This window comes from Lepisma saccharinum, chromosome 1 (genome assembly GCF_977018435.1).
Source record: "Lepisma saccharinum chromosome 1, izLepSacc3.1, whole genome shotgun sequence".
In the NCBI taxonomy this organism is placed as follows: domain Eukaryota; kingdom Metazoa; phylum Arthropoda; class Insecta; order Zygentoma; family Lepismatidae; genus Lepisma; species Lepisma saccharinum.
Window position 1 is genome coordinate 81,515,351 of NC_139229.1, and position 13,407 is coordinate 81,528,757.

The 13,407-nt window shown below is 40.8% G+C and overlaps 1 protein-coding gene and 1 non-coding gene across 4 annotated transcripts in view; both read right to left on the reverse strand.

The window, feature by feature from the left end:
• Positions 1-13,407, reverse strand: part of spg (dedicator of cytokinesis spg) — a 372,699-nt gene that overhangs the window by 78,327 nt on the left and 280,965 nt on the right. The window lies entirely within an intron of this gene.
• TRNAA-AGC (transfer RNA alanine (anticodon AGC)) lies at positions 1,294-1,366 on the reverse strand. The gene has a single exon. It is a non-coding gene; the product is annotated as a tRNA-Ala (tRNA).

Below are 13,407 nucleotides of genomic sequence, written 5' to 3' on the forward strand. Positions count from 1 at the left end.
TGAAAGAACTTCCACAATGGAAATATCAGGGTCATATCCCGTTCTTGCCATTGTTGTAACTTATGAAGTGGAAAATAGACTTCCATATTGTTGTGGAGGGATGGCAATAAATGGATTATCGATCGGTGTAAAATCCTTGTGGGGCCCACCGCTCTCCCGGGAGCAGTCTCTTCGAGGGAAGGTGTTCAATACCTGCTGCATTGACCTTGACTCAGGTAATAATGAAAGGAGGCGCGGTTGCCAAGCTGCACGTTGCGTCAAAGTCGAGCCATCCTCTTGAGCTGGCATATACAAGTACTGTTGCAGCCAGCGGTGGAGCGAACACTTCCTCCCGGGATTGGGGGTTGAGGGACAGAGGACCCTATGTTCCTCTCGATTACAGCTATGGGCAACATTTTTTTTTTACTTGAGTCGTATCACCTCACACGCAATATTAGTATATATATACTGCCTTTTTACCCTTGGGAAGAAAGGAGAATTCCGGTACTTTTAAAGTTAATTTATTCTTGTGTTCATCAAAAAAACTACTCAATACATTGTGGTAGGTTAAAAAAGAATACCCTATAACAGGGATTCCCAAACTTTTTCGTTTCACGGCACCCTTAGTGTTTCAAGATTTTTCCGCGGCGCCCAAGTCAGGTTGATTAGGTTGCTTGCTTTAAGTTAAAAAATAAACACATATTTCAAATTCAGAAACATTTTATGTATAAAAAGTACTAAATAAGCATATATTTGGAATAAGTATAATTTCAGTGAAAATATTGGAACATTTCCCGGCACCCAGGGCGCCGGGGACGCACACTTTGGGAACCACTGCCCTATAAAAAGGTGCCGGTATGGCGTACTGTTCCGTACCGCCAGAAAAACAAGAGCAATATACATATTAGGGCCTCTCCGATGGCGAAGTGGTAAGGTCGACCTTCGTGGCGAAGTGGTTATCAATCACAGCGCGCTACGATGCTAGGGGATCCCGAGTTCCAATTCCGGGTAAGACATGGATGTTTGTATTGTCCTTAATGAGAAAATTGAGTAACAGTGATATGTGTGAAAAACGGAGAAAGACGATTAGGAGTTTTCCATAAAAAAAAAAAAAGCGGTAACGTCGTCACCTTGTAACCATGGGGTCCTGGGTTCGATACCCGGTGGAGGCACATAGCGGTTCAGATCCTACTGTCAATTGCACTTGCTACTCGTTCCGTATACAGTGGACCTAAATCACTCTCGCTCACTTTCAGCTATGTATGTTATTAAATGAATGATCTGGTAGGTAAAAATAAAGGGTACAAAAAATATTGGAGATGCTGGGTATCGATCCCAGTACCTCTCACATGCTAAGCGAGCGCTCTACCATCTGAGCTACATCCCCATACATTACATACGTTCTAAGCACCGGTTGATACTGTGGTCAATAAAGTGGAACACGACACACCCAAAAGACCAGAGGCGAATTGTCTCGTACACTAACTTTCACTCCTCCAGCTCCAGCGCTGATTCAGAACTCCATCTATCAGCAATTGTTAGAAACAACTTTCAAGAAGCAGGATAAATTATAAGTATATTTTTGCATGAAATCATGAATGGCAAGATTAAATCCGAATTTCTGATCAGCAAATTTCATCTACGAGTCCCCACACGGCCAACCCGCAACGTAAAGGTCTTTCACAATCCCACCACAAGGCTCTTCCTTCTACAGCGGTCAATTTTCTGAAGGCTTCCTCCTCGCTCATATAATAACCTGCCTCCAAATGCTGACATATTCTTGACAGAGCACAATTTCAGAAAATTGTTAACAATGAATGTGCAATCTTTAATTCCAACCGATACTATCGGCTGAGTACTAATATAAACACACACCCACACACCGAAATCTCGTCAAATCTGCTCCGCCGCTTCATGGAGAAGAACCCATTCGTTCTCCCCAGAGACACGGCGACAGATGTGACTGCACACCAGTCGTTTCGTCCAGAGAACGGAAAACAGAGACAAGGAGGTTCGATATGGACTAATCAGGCTGTTCTCATTCCGAACACGTCCCTCAGATTAGGAATGTGGCCGAGCAGAGGAGACGAATCCTTGTGGGGGGAACCCTCGCTTCGAGTCCTAAGTGGAATGTTGTCACTTCTCGATGCGAACTACGAAGGCAGAAAAAACAAATGTAAACTTCACACCTATGTCGGAAATTACTTTTCCCAAAATATTTATCGCTTTGGAAACAAAATCTGGCCGATATTGGAATTCTGAACAGTTACGAGATAGATATAGTCAAAAGCCGGATTTGGGTTCTGGGGGTGAACGATGTACTTTGAGATAACATGTCGTTATTTTAATAATATGGAGAAGGTTCAGTTTCTGTTTTGTTTGCTCGAATAGCTTTGCTGTAAAAAAGAAGGTTTAAATTTTGTTTATATTAGTTTTGGATACTGCTGGTTTTACTCTAGTTAGATCCTTCTTTGAAATTTACGTCACTCAATTCATCTTATGTAGGAAAAATCTATATATTAGAGCCAGCCCATCTTTAATAAGTGCTACAAGGAGTTTGTTTTTAAGCCCACTTTATGCACAGAAAGGCTAACCGGGAATGGATCTATAGTTTCAAGTAAGATCTGAACTACTATGTGCCCCTACCGGATATCGAGCCCGGTAATCCTTTTTACATATCTTTCAATGTATATTCTTACAGATTAGTTTATCTATATAAGATAATACCAGTAATACTATAAGATAATATAGTATAAGACAATACTAGTCTACAAATTAAATAAATGTAATAATTGTAACTTCATATATTTCCACGTTGTAAAAAATGTAAGAGTATATAATAATCATTGTTAAAAAACTTTTGTAATTATAAATTTTGACCTATCACATAAATAAATAAATTATATATTCCAACTTTGCACCGTATTAGTTAGTTAGTCTCACAGACAAGGGGTTTTGTAAGAGTGGCCTTTGAGGCCGAAATACGCCCACTCAAATAAAGATTATTTATTATTATTACAAGGCAACATTTCCTACGCCATTGAGGAGGCCGCTGCATTTAACAAATCAACCATTCGACCTTCTATTGTTTCCAAGATTTTAATATATTTTATTGGATAATATAATTTCATTGATGCACCCTTTCCATACTAAACATTAAATTTCCCTTTTCCCTTTTTAGAAGGAAGTGTTGCTATCTGAATTTCCCTTCAGTAATAACCAAGAGTTTCTGCCGGACAGAAGCAGCGGAGACTGACATCTGGACCTCCTTAATCTGCCTCATCTAATCATGACGTCAGAATGGCAATTCCCATGCTCCTCCTCGCGACCTTTATCCCGCAGCGAGGCACGTGACGCGCCACTTTGGCACGACCGCTGGAAGAAATCCCTCTCTGGCATACAAATCATAACTTCGAGAAGAAAGCAAGAAAAGTGTTTGCTTCGGTAGCCGCAGGATTGGCAGGAAAACCCGATGGTGTCATGGAAACTCGAAATAACTCGAAGGCATATTGGGTAGAGTACAACCAATCTCGGGGTTTCAAGAATCCCTGTCCACAGACACTTTGATCTCCTTAACAGCACAATCCAATTTGTAAAACTTATCTCATTAATAGATGTTTCGCATATGCAATGTCGACCTCCCTGGCGGAATGGTTATCACAGCGCGCTACTACGCTACGGGTGCCGGGTTCGAATCCCGGCCTGAGCATGGGTGTTCTTTGTAAAGTGTCCCTTCATCAATTTCATCACTCATCATCATCGTCGCGATTAGCCAAATGTGGCAGAAAAGCGAAGTAAAATAATAATAAACCAAAGCAATCAATCAATCAACACAGTTGCAATGATATTAAGTTGAGCATGGTTATATTGTGCTAACAATATTAAAACAGATCTGAAATATAGCTTTTTCCATATTCAGACATGGCCAAATGGCTCGAAGATTGTAATGATGTAGCTTTACATATCAAAGTTTGAGTTGCTGTTTTAAGTCCACTTTATGCACAATAAGGCTAATCGGGACTGGACCTACAGTTTAAAGTGAGATCCGAACCACTTGTGCCTCCACCCGGGACCCCTTAATTACAAGGCGACGATGCTACCACTGCGCCATCGAGGAGGCCTTAATGATGTAGCACTTAACCATTAAATATCAAAGTACCGACCTCCGTGCTACAATGCTACAGGTCCTGGGTTCGAATCCCGACCTGGGCAGGGGTGTTCTATGTCAATGTATGTTCATCAATTTCATCATATCATCTCTCATCGTCGCGATCAGCCACAAGTGGCAGAAAAGCGACGCTAAATAACAAAAATCGAAGTACACATTAACGTTTATTTTAAGTCAACATTAACTAACAACTGAACATTAAGTAAACCCGTCCTCTCTCCCGAGACCCGAGGCAGCGGTTTCTGGCTTGGGAACTTTGGATAGAGTTCCTGAATTGGGACATCACAGTGTCTATGAATCTCCTATATCCCCGGGCCTTCCACGGTGTAATGATAACATAGTCGCCTTGTAACCAAGAGGTCCCGTTTCGATACCCGGTGGAGGCAAATAGTGGTTCGGATTCCAGTTTAAACTGTAGGTCCAGTTCCGATTAGCCTTTCTGTACATAAAGTGGACTTACAACAACAACAAAAAAGAATATCGTATACCGGGGATTACATTCCCCTAATCGGTATTGGTTAAGCAAGTGTCACACGGCAGTTAGGTACGTCCTCACTTCGCCATCGACTTCTAGCTTCGTTACTTAACGATCGTGTGAGAGCTTTCTCTTATTCAGTTCCCGACAGAATTAGAAACTGTCTCTAAATCTATCGTTAATACCATAGAACTACGAATCAGAATTGAGGAGCACACTGGCCAGCTGAAGTAGGAAGTAGAATAAGAAAGGCAATAGACGGTTTATTCAAGGCAGCAAAGAAGGATTGGGGCGAATGTTTTATTTGTTGAGTGAAAAGTGTACTAATTATTATTGTTTTAAATAAATAGTTCGTATGTCTAAATTTCCTACTGCGATACTGTTATTTTGCTTTCACAACCGACGCGAATACGATTTCGAAGTAAACAGTAAACACTGACCAGCCACATGTGTATGTATTTGGCTCTAACAAATAGACTATGCTGTGTGTGTACCACCGCACTAAATTAATCTGCTAATGTTATAACTTATGAATTGTAATTAGTTCTTCATGGACTTCAAAGTAAATTTCACAATAAGTATTTTAGGACCAAAGAAGTGTCAATGAAATATAAATACAATTTGGTAACTTAATGTAAACACAACAATTTTCGCACTTTGAATTTTAATTTACTAGTTCGTATTGGGGAATATATTTCAAAACCGTACGAATAAGGGTTTCATTAGAATATACAACTTCTATCGTAATATACGGGTAATGCAACTTTAATGTTAGTGTGTCCGTAAAGTGGTATATCAACTTGAAATAACATATGTTGTATATTCACATTCACTGCCACGGGTTACATGTGTTACATCTTTCAACAGTGCCAATGTTATTCTCTTATTATTTTAAGAGAAAACATTATTTTCCCAAATCTTCAGCGGTTACTAGCATCTAAACTTGCGAAGTGGGATACCGTGTTTGTGCGTCACAGGTGTGTAGGGAAGTGGGGACCAACTTAACCACCGTGTGAGACTGGCTTTAGAATTTCACGACAAGGCGCCGATGACACATCCATAAAATTTTGTCCACCGCCGATCTTTTTTTCACGAAACTGGCATCACCTCTTCTTGACGCCAATCACGGGTGAGTACCTCCTTCTACGTGCGTCTCAGCATGCGGTAGGTGACCTACGAAGTATGCGTGGGGGAGGAGGGACACGTCAGCTGTATTCTTGTCATGAGCAGCGTGCGTGGATGCTTGTATTCCTACCTGTACGACGGTGGCCAGGGGGTGCTATTCCGGCTTCCCGCGCTACGGCGGCACGTGAAGGTCTTCTGCTAGAGTGACGTCAAAAAGGGGATCCCTCAGCTGCGGGCCGCTTAATAACATGTAAAATCATACAAGTTTATCGCCTCATAGAGGCGATTATAACTCTTAGGAAGCAATGTTTATAACATGTAGTTCTTCTTCACTGCTTTCCCGTACCTTCTCAAGTTAACTGAGGATGGCAAACGAACAAATTCATGCTGAATTCAGCAAAAAGGGAATCAATGTCTTTGGTTCTTTAACACTATTTGTCTACACTTCTACACGCAGCAATAAAGTTGGTTGGTTGGTTGATTGGTTGATTTGGTGTTTTAAGTCCACTTTATGCACAGTAAGGCTAATCGGGACTGGACCTACAGGTTAAAGTGGAATCCGAACCACCATGTGCCTTCACCGGGTATCGACCCCGGGACCCCTTGATTACGAGACACAGCAATGAAGTTAAATGATTATTAGATGAGAGTCTCATCTTGAGACGAGCACAATAGATAGAACACACGAAAAATCGTAAAGTGAAACAATTTGAAATGCCTGTGTGTGCTGGAGGGGGGTGGGAGTAGAGTCTCGTGCGCATATTTTCATGCAAATAGATTACTAACTTAATTAATTATACCACGGACATAACTGCAACAGGATCGAGAGAGTAAGATTGAACGGAAAGGATTAAGTAAGTCCCTCTACATGTATATAACGGGTCTCCATGACAGCATAACGCTTTAGGAAGCCAGAGGCCCCAGTTTGAACCATAGTAAGGCATATAGCAATGTTTGTCTCATTCTCCACTCATTAGTTCATCATTCATCCCCATCCTCATAGTAGCGATCAACCCAGTAGAAATTCGTCTTTAAATGAACGACACATACATACGTATTGATTTATTATTATTTCGTTTTTCTGCTACTTCTGGCTAATCGCGAAGATGAGGATGAATCGTGATAAGATGAGACGGACAATCATAAACATGTAAGCACAACCCAATACGAGCTCCACCAAGGATTATAATGGCCACGAGTCCAGACGCCAGAGCCTCGCTAGTCACTAGTATGTAAAATGCAGTGGTATGAGTTCTGTCGAGTTGCATCCACGAGAAGCTCCAAAATTTCGGTGTTGTGTGCGTGTGAATAAAACTATTATTATTATGAAGTTACAGTTACGCAATAATAAACGTCTAAGCCGTAGGAATGCAAATATTGCCATCAGTTTCAATAATACGAATGTCTATAACAGTATCCTTCTTATTTAATTTTTATTTAACACGTAGTGTTTTTTTTTTTTGATACGGAAGAAACATGCATCAAATTATGTCAATATATTGTACATATATTCAGGTAGTGTTGTATTGTAAAAATTTCCAGCAGTAGAATTTCAGCAACTTCTTTGCAGGGGCGACTTATTGTTGACAAGAATTAATTGAAGTTACTGCTGCATAACATAATAAGTACGAGTATATTGCAAAATCATAGACAAAATGCAGTGGGTGGAGGATGTCTATGCAATATATCCTAGTGAGGTAATTTTGTTTAAGAGGATTTTCTTAACTAGAGAGATAGCATTCCAAAACCTTTCCCTCTTTGAGCACTGCTGCCTCTCCTGTGAAAAAATCTTGCGTTCGTCCTTGTCAAATTGCGTCATTACGAGGCAAATATTTTTTTTCCTTATTTTTGGGTTGCTTTCCTGTAACTTTTACCTAATTGGAAGGCGAGGATGAGTAACGAATAGATGAAATTGATGGACACCCGCAAAGGGACACAATGTCCAGGCGGGACTCGAGCCTTAAACCTTCGCTGGGTAGCGAGATCGTTACTGAACCAATTAACGTTCTCATCTATTTCTATTTTGAGGGCCTCCCGATGGCGTAGTGGTGGCGTCATCGCCTTATAATCGAGGGATCCCGGGTTCGGTACCCGGTGGAGGCACGTAGTGGTTCGGATCCCACTTTAAACTGTAGGTACAATTAGCCTCAATGTACATAAACTGGACTTAAAACGCCAATTCAATCAATCTGTTTTATTATTTCACGTCGCTTTTTGACATATAGAGCAAACTAGGGCAATGAAATAAAAATGAAAGATGAAATAGATAAGACACACAATGATACACACCCATGCCTCAACCAAGGTTCGCTTCTGAGTTCATAGAGCGTTACGCTAGCCATTCCTCCAGGTAAAGGATATTCGATAGACGATTTCATGTACACCGAGGGGGTTCATACCTGCAGTTGGGAACATTCAAATGGAAAGTAATTGCTTCCAGTTTCCGAAAGCGACATGGCTTTCATTGTTCGGTATAAGCCAACTTCGAGGCACAGATTTTTCCCAGATGTCAGAAAAATCTGCAGGTCCAGTAGTAGCGATCAGGTATTCGTTTACAGAAGTGCTTGTGCTGTTTGTCTTGAATATTAAAGCGAGTAATTTTAGGTCGTATTACGTGTATTCGGTGTCTGTACCATGAATAAGCGTGCCAAAGGTAAACATTCTTGTGTTGTTGCAGAGTGTACCAATTGGGGCTTTAAGGAATCTGGCACCACATCTATTTCTATTTTGAGGGCCTCCCCGATGGCGTAGTGGTGGCGTCATCGCCTTATAATCGAGGGATTCCAGTTCGGTACCCGGTGGAGGCACGTAGTGGTTCGGATATGGAAAAAGTTATTCAATTTGAGATTGTGTTTGCATCCTTCCATGGGTCAATTGTTTCCAAGCAACATAAAGTTATGGACACTCTAAAGACAGTACTTCAGTCAAAATTTCCTGAAGTTAACGAAAAGATTACTTCCCTGTATGTCAGAACAATAACTTTTATTAGAATTCGACATTTGAATAAACTAATGAAACTCAAGTCCATGGAAGCAAGTGCAGCGAGAAAAAGACGACAGTGGGTAGCACTGTCTCCACTTCGTCTCCAGGAAGGGTAAGTTGTAATGAATTTTTATTCTTACCGATATTTATTTCCGCCTCGGCCTCCACCGTATAGTGATTAACAAATCACATTGCTAAACCAAGACAGAGGCCAGGCCTATTGTTCATGTATTTGTTATTTGACGTCGCTTTTTACCACTTTTGGTTAATCGCGGCGATGAGTGATGATCACCTGAAACTGATGAAAGGGCAGGCACAAAGAACATCAATGCCCACGACGTGACTCGAAGTCGGGAACTTCAGTGACGGGATTCAAAGTCGAACACGCGGTTGACCAGATTCACCATCGATCTGGCACGAGTTTCCTTGAATTTATTAAGGGATTACGCTTTCCCACGACATTGCATTTTATCCATTTATTATTTATTTATTAATTTCTAAAAATCATATTTTGATGTTACGGTTTTTTAAACACAAATCAGTTTAGGTAGAATATTTCTGCAATTTTACCATAGTGTAAACTTTAATGTAAGCGAAAGCATGTTTGCATCACTAGTTAAAGATTTTAACATCTACAAAAAAAAAATATCCAAAACCCATTTCCACCTCACTCAAGGATTATGTTAATTCAATTCAAATTATACGCGGGTTCAGTGCCATGAATCTAACCTTTACTGAACAGAATGAGATTGGTTTATAGAATGTATCGCCGAAAATCAATTTCGCTGATATCCCGTTGTCACTGTTCTATTTTCATTAGATACGAGCTCCAATTACCATTTTAATCCTTCGTTTTAAAAGTTATTCAAACACAAAAATAGTTATTGGGGGTCATTTTAAAGTTGTTTTTTTTTACTTCATTACTGTCTTCATTTGATTTTTTTTTATTTTCTAAGAATTTCGGCGGGCTGCAGCCCCTTAAGCCCCCCCTGCGTACACCAGTGCTTGCCACACTCATCTAGCCCATCAAATTTATCATTTCATCATTCATTTTTATTGTTGCGGTTACCCTAAATACGTAGAAAAGCGACGTCATATAACAACAGCGACATCCTATGTATACTAGATATATAAATTATAATGAACAAATTATTAATAACAAACATCTGTGAAAATTTGAAGGTATGAAGAATAATAAGTATTGGTGTGGTAGCAAAATATTTAATACGTAAAATTGTATTTATTTACCCATACGCAACTTCAGATTTCAATGTAGGGGCGATATAAGAGGATAGTCGTGATTACTTTTTGTTTGATTTGTATAACGCCATTTATTGTAATTGCGTGCTGTAAACTTCTTCATATTATTGCCTAGGTCTTATTCCTTGCGTTTTGCTTATTATTCTGCTGCAAATGGTTAATAGAACCAAGATATGGACAATTAAAAATGAAAATATTTCCCGTAAGCTTCCATTGCTAAGTGAGCCACGCCCCTTGACAGATCCCCTTGGTCACGTCAGAGCTCGTTGCGGCTTCTGGCCAATGGGAGAGCTCCGTGCCTCGGAATGCTCTTCCTAAAATACCTCTATATTCCTTGGACGGTGGCAACCGGCCAGGAACAAGACTCCGCCTGTAATTCTGATGAGAGCGTGGAGACACTTGCATTTCCACGGCATCCACGACAACTCAAATTTTTCTTGCGTGGAATTGTGGTCGCATTGTTCGCGAGTTCTTCATTTGGATCAGAGACGTAACAAGATCATTTCTTTTTGGGGTGACAAGGGATGAGTAGACCTGTGTAGTGGTTAGTGTTGAGCGATATATCGCGATATTGAACAAATATCGTCCAGGCGATATCTACTAGACTGGAAGACACAAAGTTCACTTAAAACCAGGGTTGTTAAACGTTCAGGAACCCTAAATTCTAATTGGTTCCGCAACAGGACCGGATCCTCTTACTCGCACAATTTAAACTGTTGCGTATTGTTTCATTTCAATACGGAACTTGGACCCTATTTAAACTGATCCGGAATAAAAGGATCCTGGACCGTATTTAAATTGATCCGGAAAAAAAGGTCCTACTTTAGTATTATACGAACTACCTCATTAGGCCTGTTAGGTTAGGTTTCATTAGCATAAATACAATGAAAAAATATTATTTAGGCTAAAAAGATATGCTAATGAAACCTAACCTAACCTCGTAGGCATTCCTCGTCAATGACAAATGAGGTAGTCTGTATAATGCTTAAGTACCAAAAAGGTTCCTGGACAGAATTCAAATACTTTACATATAAAAAGATTCTTTACCATCTGGAACCCATTTACGCTTTCTGATTTTCTATCCTGGACCGGAATTGAATTTATTTAAAATTTCTGGGCCTTTAACAACCTGCTTAAAACACATTTCCTCTCTTTCTCTCTCTCTCTCTCTCTCACACACACACATTACATACATACTTACCGTGTATAAAACAGAATGGAGAATGAGCAGACGACAGAGTCTCAATTGCTGAGCTGACATTGAGTGCCCTTTCATTTAGGTCATCATCGCGATTACCTTAGATAGGAAATTAGCGTCGTATATAATTAAGTAATCACTAGGTTCTGTGAAAAGAGGTTAGGGTAGCGCGCCACGAAACCGCGGTACAAATCCCTGTTTTCGTTTCGTCATCTGTTTGACCGATTCATCATTATTCATCATCGCCAATGAACGGATAGAAAAGCAATGTGAAATAAGCCAGAGATCTTCGCGTCACGTTTGTTACTATCGCCAATGACAGAAGATAGAGCAAGCCTGTTTGGTACTGTGGAGCAAGTTTATACCATCTTCCATTTGATTTCTTGAGGAAAACAAGACAAGGCCCGTTTTTCAACGACGAAGCGTGCGAGGGGTCACTGCTCCCTTATTTTCCAGAGGAGCAGTTGCAAACAGGAAACTCCGTCGACTTTCATTTCAGGTCCTCCTCGGCGAGAACAGGTACGTGAGTGGGGGGGAGGGCTTCCAGGCACCTGTGCACACCTACCCTCCCCCTCGTTCGGGAACCCCCCGACGGACCACAAAGAAAGAGTGTCTGCGCCCCACAGAGGTAATGAAGACGGCCAATACGCCCTTCCCTGGAAACACTGCATGTGGAAATATGCATGCTTCTTTTGTCCTCCAGGGCTGGAACTGGTTTCCGTCTGGTCTCCTCACGACTTTCCAAGTCTGGAACACGACGAGGGCATGGAGGCACTGTGGTCGGCGATCAGGGTTGCAAAATACGGAATTAATTTATCCACCTTTGGATATGTTATGTATTTGTAATTGTGTAACGTAGCTATGATGGTGCCAAACCTGCTGGTGTGGATTGGCCACTGCATGTCTGTCAAAAATTTGGGTGGGCCACATCTACAAATTTTTTGTGTAGTAGCCGCCCCGTAAGGGCGCTCTCAGGCTAAGCGACACGTGTCACGTGCAACGGAACTTCAGAACAAATACAACCTTTCGCACCAAAGTGCTGCAACGTCTCGCTTGTCGCTTCGATTCAGGCACGTAGCCACGGAGTGCAGCGCAACGAGCTACCATAGAGGAACCTATTTATAAATAGGTTCGTTCCTTCATGGTGCTACTAAGTAAGAGGTCGCAGGTTCGAATCCTGAGTAAAAAAAACGTCTGTATCAACGTGACTGTCGCGCCAAAAAATGCGACATAAATAACAGGAAGAAAAGAAAAAAGAACGGCTCGCCACCGAAGTTCCCGATTTCGAGTCCTGCCTGGGTGATCCTGTGGTTTCTTTCAGGTATTCATAACTGTCGTCCTGAACAGCCGAAAGTGGTAGGAAAAGCGATGGAAAAATAGAAAATACCCTTAAAAATCCGTGCCCTATTTCTGTTTTCCGTAATTGCCAATCGGTAACTTCTTTGCACTCTATCAACTTCTACAAAATTTTCACCACTTAGTTGCAATTCTGGATAAATTTTAATGTAGAATCAAACAACTTTTTGTCTCGTGCCCCCAAAACAACTTACGAAAGTCTATCAATGAGCGAAAAATATGTTTTGTTGGCTACACTGTCTGGATACGAGCCAGTCAGCGTTGCCAGTGTTTATGTAATTACACCAAACGTGTGTACTATCGGTGTCGGTCGTAATTTTGTGTGTAATGGATGTGTGCATAGGCGCGCAAAGGGGGGCCTGCCCCCTAATGCTCTAACTTAGAAATTTAGTGCAGATAAATCTTATTAACATTATTAAAAATATATTATTCTCTTCACAAAATAAAGTATTTTCAAGCCGACGAAAGTTTCAAGCAACTATAGCGGGTTTATTTCCTATGCAATTGGACTATCTCACTTCGTTGTCCCGAAAATTACTTGTAATTAAGACACACGCATTTTTATTCGTTAGCTTAGTTATGTCACACTTATGTGGTCGCAGAGTAAATTTGACCACATATTGGAAATGAATAAATTCTGAGTAGTTGTTTGGAATATCGTGTACGAAATCCTGTTTATATGTAAATTAGTCGGAACCACAGAGAAGGAAAATAAAGGGGGAGAGGAAAAGAGAACTGTTGTGCCACGGAAGCTGGAATTCTTCTCATAGAGTGATTCCATCAATACAGTAAAACAGTGAGATGGAATGAGGCTTTTCTTTCTTCGACTGAACTTTCATCAATGCTTTGGCCCACCTTAATCAG